General features: G+C 42.7%; 1 protein-coding gene across 3 annotated transcripts in view; it reads right to left on the bottom strand.

The window, feature by feature from the left end:
* LOC105306588 (N-formyl peptide receptor 2) overlaps positions 1 to 5,478 on the bottom strand; it is a 16,584-nt gene extending 11,106 nt beyond the window's left edge. The window contains exons 1-2 of one of the 3 annotated variants that reach the window (XR_897158.2): positions 5,433 to 5,478; positions 3,767 to 3,858 (exon numbers count right to left, since the gene is read on the bottom strand). The gene's annotated coding sequence lies outside the window, so the exon portion shown is untranslated. Of the gene's footprint in view, positions 1 to 3,671; positions 3,685 to 3,766; positions 3,859 to 5,432 lie in introns of those variants that run through there. The other 2 variants (XM_011381660.2, XM_011381661.2) reach the window with 2 other exon arrangements.
* Between the last annotated feature and the right edge of the window lie 3,494 nt (positions 5,479 to 8,972).

Genomic DNA, 8,972 nt, shown 5'->3' with positions numbered 1-8,972 from the left:
AATGTCTTATTCAGTCCAACATCAACTTTCACTCTAGCTCCACTCCAAACTCGATACCCATTACTGAAACTTGTGGCTGGTCAGAGTATAATATTGACACTCCCTTATGTGTCCCCTTGAAAAATGACCTTCACTATATTCCTGCAATCATTAATATGCATTCCACCCATCAGGCTGATTACTTAACCAGGAGGGTTATTAGGCTCCCGTCCACCTGCAGAGTACTGAGCTGAGGGTGTGCAGACCACAGAAAGTTGAGGGGAGGCATCATCAGCACTGTGAGGGAGGCACTAGACTCAGAGTCAGTAGGGTCTCATCGTCTTCTACCCATGACTCAGCGCATAGGTGCTGGCAGGCTCTGCAACATCTTCCTGCCCTGGGGTCTCCCAGATTCCCATCTCCTGACCCTCCCCTCTGTGAGAATCCTTGGCCTATTGTTGGGTTAGTCTTTAAGTTAAAGTTTTAGAGTATGGTTTTACAGTTAAGAGGATGTAGAACAGTTACTGTTGATATGTGGTAATATGTTATATCCTGTGGATTCTGTGCTGGAGTTAGCAGCACAGGGGCCCTATCTCTACATTCAACTCTTTATTTTCATTGTCTACGTTTGATGTGAAACTCTTCTGTGCTTGGGATGCAAAGGTTTTCGCCCATTTTGTGGCGTTAGTGTCTGTCAGATAAAGGATATGCAGATAATAAATTTAGTTACTATTTTAGGAGTCTTCATTAGAGATCACCCATTACTACATTAAGTAAGCATCTAGTTGGATATATTGGGGTTGAATTTGACTTACATGCAACTACATAAGTCCTGTGAGCCCATTATTTCTAGTTTTTATGAGAATAAGTTGGTATTCAAAGTAATTGTGAGACCTGCAAAAGGTCACTTATGTAATGAGTGGTAGAAGATAACCTTCAATCCAACTTTATATGATATCCAAGTCTCCTCCACACACAGCTGTGACAGACATTGCTGGTTGCCCACCTAACATCCATTTCCCCATTCTTCTCTGCTAACCACACCCAGTTCTGTTTAGTCCCTCTCCATCTCTGGGGGAAGATCCTCATCATGTTACTAGTTGCTAGAATCACCTTGCTTTACTAGGTATGGTTTTAGCAGTGGGACCTGACGAAATCCTAGACAATAACACTCGGGGAACATATCCTGAAGACTTCTGGGGTAGCTATCGATGCTCTTAAGAATGAGAATCCAGAGAAATGGAGTGTCTGTCTCTGGACCAGGTCACATCTGTAAGTGTTGCTTCCAGATTCTACCCAATGTCTGTGTGACCCCCTTGTCCATGTCGGCTGACCACATTTCCTCACACTGTGGCCTGCAAGCTTTCTCAGAGACATCCAGGGTGGCCATTAAAATGCACATTCATGAACCCCATTCGAGAATCTCTTTACATACAAGCTAGGGTGCTTTTCTGTGACCACAGAGATTTGAGAATCATCTTAGCTCAGGCTATTCTGCCTTCTGAAAAGAAAGAGGAATTTTCAGCCTCTAGTCACATCTAATACTCGTAATAATATTGCACGACATCCATTATCATCTTCTTTTACAAGGGGAAGCCATGGCCCTGGGGTTTCAATAGTTTGTTCACTGTCATGCCCAGCCCGTCACGGAGGCAGCAAGGTCTAAAAGCAAATTGAATCAATCTCAGAGGCACTGCATTTGCAACTCTGAAGTGCTGCCTTTTAAAGGGGCTCCCCCCAAAGTTATCGGGAGATGAGCATATCCAGTATGACAGTTTGCCTCTTGCCCTCTCTCCTTTCCTTTCATCCTTTCTCTTTTCTTTCTGTCTTCCTTAGTCTCTTTCACTGAGTCTTCTGTGGGATACTGCTAAATATAGTGTGTAGTTTCCCACCCTTGGCGCCATTGACATTGGGGCTGGGTAATTCTTTTTTTCGTGGGACTGTCTAGAACATTCTAGGATGTTTAGCTGCATCTCTGGTCTCCTGCTACATCTCACTAGAAACGCCCCCCAGTCATGACAACCAAAAGTGTCAAATTCCCCTTGGGGGGAAGGTCACGCCCCAGTTGAAGGTCACTGTTCTAGTGTACAGTTCTGGGCACGGGAGTTATGTCATTCTGTATTCTCATCTTATGCCTGACACCTGCCCATTAGGAGTGCTTGTCAGTGACATCTCTTCAGTTTCCTCTACAGAATGGGATGGCTTTTTAGTGAAGTCTGGTTTGTACGTGAGGAATAGATGAGAATACACATGGAAATCTTTTAGGCTGAACCCATAACTTTAACACATGGGGACTCTTGTGCTGTGTCCTGGGACTCCATCCACTTGAATAGCTCAATTTCATGCTCAATTTCAGATCTGGAACAATACTCATAACAACGGTATTTACTACTTTTGCATGTTTTGTATGTGCCAAGAGCTCTTTTGTCACCGCCACTCCTCTCTCTCCTATGGCTCCTGAGGATTGCACGAGTGAATATATGTGAAGCATTAAGCCTACTGTTGACATCATCAATATAGAATTATGTTAGTTATAATTAGTATAACTATTGTACAGAGGAGAAAGCAAAGACATAAACTGGGTTCATTAACTGTTTAAAGCCCCCAGTTAGGAAGAGGGAGAGCCTGAATTTGAGCTCAGGCAGAGGAAATCCACCAAAATTTTCCCCTTAACTTCCTCTTACCACATCCTTCAACAGACTCAGATCTGTCCCCATCACTCAGCACACTACAATCATTCAGGATATGTGATCAATAATCGCTAAAGAATTGGTTGAAAATGTTGACATAACCAGAAGGATAATAGTGCCCTGGCAGGTGGAGAAAGCACAGTGAGGCAGTTGTGAAATTATGGTTCCACCTTGCTGCAGGGTGGGGGAAAGAATCTGTGTCCCTCCGGTGGTACTAGGGTGGATTATGATGGCTGCTATTGGATTAGCCCCTGAAAGATGCCAGTCATTGTACATTTTATCATCTCCAAAGGTAACATCCTTGCTTTTGGGTAAGTATCATCATCGCGTAATACAAGAGGAAACCGTGGCCATGACAAGGGAAATAACTTGCCCAATGTCACAATTATTATGGGGTGCTACTGGATTTATAACCACAGATTTCACATGGAAACTAAACACTTCCTCATTAGCTTACTCTTATTGTTTCAGCATATTTGTTTTCCCATGCTTGAAATAATTATTTTAGTTTTGCTCTCTCTTCAAACCACCTAAGTTTCCAATCCCTGCTCTTATCTGTGCCCTTGCCTCATATTTCAGTGAAAAAATGGTAAAAACTAGTTTTGAACTTTTTAGCCTTCTATCACCCAACCCGCCATCTATCTGTACCTGTTATGGTGAGTAGAGAGTTCTGGTTCATCCCAGTTCATGCAGTGAGTCAAGGGTTCTCATTTATTCCCTCTGCACGTTTATTCTGAATCCCTCTCTCTCACACCTCCCCAAGAGTCTCTCCTGCACTATCTCTTTTCTTTTCTGCCCCTGCCCCCCCCCCCCAAAAAACCCCAAGATTTTCTTTTACTAGATCATTCTATAAAATAAACATGATCCATACCATCTCTCGACAAAGAGTTTATCCTTGGCCCATATCCTTTCCAGCTTCAGCCTTGTTTCTTCTAAGAAAATTCTTTCAGTGAGGAGGATTCACAGCCCGCATATTAAGAAGCAGTGTGGCCACCTCCTCACCTCAGCTTTTCTCTTGGACGTGCTTCAAGTTGGTTCGGTCCTGAGCACTCCATGTACTGTTCTCCCCTTAAGGATTTTTATCGTCCTCTTGTCGCCAACTCCAGAGGTGCCTTCTTAGTTCTTATCCTGATTTCTCAGTGACATGGGACCCAGTAGACCCCTTCCTCCTTCTTAAAACTCATTTATCCTACATTTTGAGAAGATAAAATGTACACACACTCTCTTGGTTTCCTTTATAGCTCAACTGGCCACCTCTTCTCAGTCCAAATTGTGAGCTTTTTCTCCTCTAAATTCAACTGAAAGTTTGGGGGTGTCCAATGGCTTTTCCTGCCTCCCCCTTCCTCTAGTTTTTCCATAGGTGCTATCATCCAGTCTCATGGCTTATAATATTGAACCGATAACTTCTGATCTAAATAATTAGCCTTGGCTTCTCCCCAGACCTCTAGCATAATATAACCAATTACTTCTTGACATCTCCCCATGGAAATCCCATAGGCACCGCAAACCCAACAATGCCTAAACCAAACTCTTAATTCTTCCATCCTCCCATATCTGGCACACTCCCAACAATCTATGTCAATTTGGAGTTTAAACATTCAGTTGTTGAAGCTCCAAATCTAACATTCCTGAATTCCATGTCCCTAGTAATCCAGTGCAATCCAAGTTGATCAATTATATCTATAGAGCAACTAAATTCACACCCGGAATCATTTTTATGGCCACTGCCCTTGTCTGTGTCTCTGGTCTGACTGCTTGTTTGCACTAACCTTGCAAAGAGCTTGTTCTTGCTACTGATGCTGTCCCTGCCTCCCCATCCCCCCAAATCCATTCTCTAGACAGGAGCCCAATGATCTTTGAAAAGCACAAATCATATCATGACCTTATGCTGCTCAATACCCTCTAATGCCTTTGTAGCTCCTGACTCAAGCTTACTGAGCACTCCTGGATCTGCCCCCTGTGTTTTTCAGACCTCACACTTCCCCTGTCCTCTCACACCCTGTGTGGATCCACACTGACATCTTTGGAGTTCTCACACATGCCCAGCTCATTGCCACGTCAGGGTTTTTGCATCCTCCGTTCCTTCTGCCTACTAGGTTCTTCATTTCGACTTCCCGCATCTGGCTCTTTCTGAATATTCATATCTCTGCTTAGATATTATATTCTCTGAGACGTCCTACCTGACCTACAATGCCAAGTGGCTGCCCCAGGAACAGCCTAAGTTCCCAGGTGCTATTCTTGTTTATTTTTTCCTTCATTTGTTTTTCCTTTTAAATACCTTCCACGTTGGTATGAATGCTACAGAAGACAACCAGGTTTTCAGTGCGACTATCGCTAGAGTAATGTTGTCTAATAGAAACATAAATGAGAGCCTCATATGTGACTTACAATTCTTTTACAAAGTAAAAGAAATTAGTTTTAATAATATATTAATTTTAATAGTATATTTGTATAGTATTGAATAGATTTCAATAACAAATGAAATTTATTCCGATAACAAATGAAAGAATATTATCTGAACACACGACCATCTTAGAATTATCAATGAGATATTTTGCATCCTTCTTTCATACTAAGTTTTTGAATATACTAAATTAATTTTATACTATGGCACATCTGAAGTCAGACTAGCAAGAACTCAATGACCATATGTGGCAGTGGATTTTATATTGGATGGCCCAGCTCTAGAGCTTGGGAGTTATCTGTATTTGACCAAACAGTAAGTGGTCAAATAATCTTTAAATTGTCAGACTTCCAACTTACCGCTAGCTGAGATTCTTTTTTCTGTGGCCAGTTCCTGGCTTCTTGTGGGGTGGCAGGCTGGAAGGGCTTCAGCCGATGCTTTATTAAAGGAAAAGGGGGAGGGACAATGGGGCTTGAATCAATCATGTGACAGAAACTCAGAGCTTCTTTCAGTTTCCAGAAATTCCCCTTGCCTCCCACCTTCTGTGAGAAACAAGAGTTCAGTCCTCAGTTTCCATGCCCTCTCTGGGGGCACCACCCTCTCAACACCTTGATGTTTCAGTAACTCTGAAGCTCATCGGATCTTATTGTTTAAGAGCTTAAGCTCCAGAATGTCTTCCATCTCCCCTTTTCAGAGATTTGTGTGAGAGGCTGAATGTTCCAAAGCTTTAATCCCACTGAAGCTCTGTAAGATCCCACCCTAACTTGCCTCATTAGCAAAAACTCTAGTTGATCAAAAGGGGCTTCTTATATTTCTCTTATATGATAGTGCTGCTATAAGGCTCGGTAACCCGGAATATAGGGAAGTAAGGGACATTTGTTAGGGAGGATCCTTTATATAACACCATCACCAAGATTAATGCCCTAACTTTCTGCTCCTGAAGGAGATAATTTGTGGGTCACTGATCTAAGGAGATGACCATTTCTGAAGTTTTAAGCAACACTGGAATGTTCTACAGAGTTGTTCTCAGACTCAGTGGATACAACCCTAGATGAAAGTACAGAGTGAGGAAACAGGAGTCCAAGAGAAAGAGATAAAGACGAATTTTTGTTCGTTTTCCAAATCACTGTATAATTGGATGTTTTCATGTCTAAGTTACAGCAAACATAAGAATTCCTTAAATCATGAAGAAATTTATTCTTTAAAAGAATGGAAGGAGGTAGGTTCTGAGTCTGCATATGAACTGAGTTTAATTTTTAATATATCCGCTCCATCATCCTGTTGGTTTTCTTTCTAGGGCTACCTGAACATGACTCAGTAGTCATGTGGCATCGTTTTTCCCACATGCCATCGGTCAAAGTAGTCACGACCTCACCCAGATTCAGGGAGAGCATAGACTTTACCTCTCAGTGGGAAAAGTGTCAAAGAATTACATGGCCGTTTTCTTTTACATCGCCACACCAGGGTAATTTGATGGATTTGAGGACCATCATTGAGATGGAATCCCATGATGACGAGGAGAGTATGTTAGTTTGCTCAGGCTGCCGTAACATCGTACCATTTACTGACTGGGTGGCTAAGACAACAGAAATTTATTTCTTACGATTCTGAAGGCTGGAAGTTCAAGATCAAGGTGTCATCAGGGTTGGTTTCTTCTGAGGCCTCTCTCCTTGGCTTGCAGATAGCTGTCTTCCATATCTTCACACAATCTTTCCTCTGTGTGTGCCTGTGTCCTAACCTCTTCTTATAAGGACCCCAGTCAGGTTGGATCAAGGTCCACCCTGGTGACCTCATTTTAACTGAGTCACCTTCTTAAAGGCCCCATCTCCAAATACAATCACATTCTGAGGTCCCGAGGGTTAGGGCTTCAACATATGAATTTGGGAGGGACACAATTTATTCCAAAACACAGAGTTATAAAAGGTGATGAAATCAAATTCTGGAGATGGGCCTGAAGGGACAGAGGAACCCACAATGATATGTCTGGAATTCAAGATCAAGGTCTGAGCTGGAGGCAGAGATGGATAGGTTCACCCAGAGAGAGTGTAAAACATGAGAAAAAGAGATTTTTTTTTCTGATTGCTAGCATATAGATGATATTTGTTGCCCGAGAATCCATACTACGTGCTTTGCATCAAATATCTTCTTTGCTCTGCTCAAAAAGTCGTCTGTAAGTATTATTATTCTCATTTCGTAGATGAAGTGATTGAGGCTCAGTAAATCAGAGGTCAAATACACCTGTTGCTTATGGTCTGTGAGCCAGGAATGGTTTTTACATTTCTTAATGTAATATTCTGTGACAAATAAAAATTACATAAAATCCAAATTTCAGTTTCCTTACATAAAGTTTTACTGGCACCCGGCCACACTCAACACTTGCATATTGTCTGTGGCGGTATTTCTGCTATAACAGCTGAGCTGAGGAGCTGTGATGGAGACCTTCTGGCCTGTGAAACATAAAATATTTACTATCTGGCTTTTCACAAAAAACATTTGTTGACCCTCAGGTTAAATGACTTGGTCAGTTGCTGGTCAAGAGCAGACCTGAGTTTCCAGCTCATGCAATCTGGCTTCACCATCTCAGGCATCACGACTTACTGAGACCATTTCAGGCATCAGCCACCAGAAAGCTCAGGCATTTTTGCAGCACAGGCAAGAATTTGTCCCAGATCAACCCCAGTGTCATTTCCCCAGGTTCGGCCAGTGGGGCATTCCCCGGGTTCAGCCTGTGGGGCCATGCCAGAATGGGAGTCTGTTTTTGAGAGTTTCCTTCTTTTCCTTAGCCTAGTCGTGTTGCCTCTGTTCATTTTTTTGCCACTACTGGTTAATCGTGGGCTATTCGGTAACAAGGAACAAAACCTGCTTATGCTTCTGTACAGGGGGTTCACGGGAAACGTGCAGGGGCCTGCCTCAGTTTCAGAAAGAACAGCTGGATTTTTCTAAAGACCTAGAAATCTGTCTGGCAGTTACTCTCTGTGGGGCCCCACATCTCTTGTTGTTTTTTCTCAGCATCTGAGCCCTTCTCTATACATTGCTGTGCTCTTTGCCATACGCTTCGCTTTAATTCCCCACGAGGCTTTGGCTTCCTCTGGGTCACATCCACACTTGTTCCCCTTCCTCCCCTGGAGCCTGCTAAAATTGGTCTTTTATGTATGACCCCAAGGACATTTTTATAAAATACAAATCTGAGCATATCAGATAATCTCATAAAATCTCCAGCGCACCCCTATTTTATCCATATTCTCCTGGCTTGAGATGCTGTAGTGTGAAGTCAGGAGTTATGGCAGCTATCTTGCAGCCATGAGGTGGCAATCTCCAGGAAGTAATCCACCCTATTGAGGATTATAAACTGAAATGATTAAAATGAACATGGTTCCTGATGATATTATTCAGACAGAACCTAACCTAGCACTACCCGTCCCCAAAATTCTTGTAAACCGCAAATGTTGTCTGTTTAAGTCATCGTTAGGTGTAATTGTAAATTGTAAATTACCTGTAACTGAAAGCATCTTAATTGGTACAAACCTTGGCAGTACGTTTTTAGGATGACTGTCCTTACCTCTGTCTCTGTCTTCCTATAATTTCCTATATCCCTTGATATTTTCGTGAGAGCACCATCTCTTTGGGCTAGAAGCCTACCAGTGAGCTTCCACAGGAGCAGAGAATTATGGGACTAACCATGGAAGGGGTTGAGGGGTGGGGAGTGCTCTGTCTTGTCCAGCTGTCTCACCTTCTCTGCCTCCCATCTGAGAGTTCTCTCTGTGTGTTTCCGGTTCTGTTCTCTCTTACCATCATCTCTGCCTTTCACCGCTTACTTCTGATTCTTCTCACCTTAGTACTCGCTCCTTTACTTATCCTGGTTTATTGAGAGAAAAGGGTCCTGGGCGCCCAGATTCTTT

The sequence above is a fragment of the Pteropus vampyrus genome, unplaced genomic scaffold (genome assembly GCF_000151845.1).
Source record: "Pteropus vampyrus isolate Shadow unplaced genomic scaffold, Pvam_2.0 Scaffold448, whole genome shotgun sequence".
In the NCBI taxonomy this organism is placed as follows: domain Eukaryota; kingdom Metazoa; phylum Chordata; class Mammalia; order Chiroptera; family Pteropodidae; genus Pteropus; species Pteropus vampyrus.
Note: the sequence above shows the minus strand (reverse complement) of the source record. Positions and strands in the feature narration are given on the sequence as shown.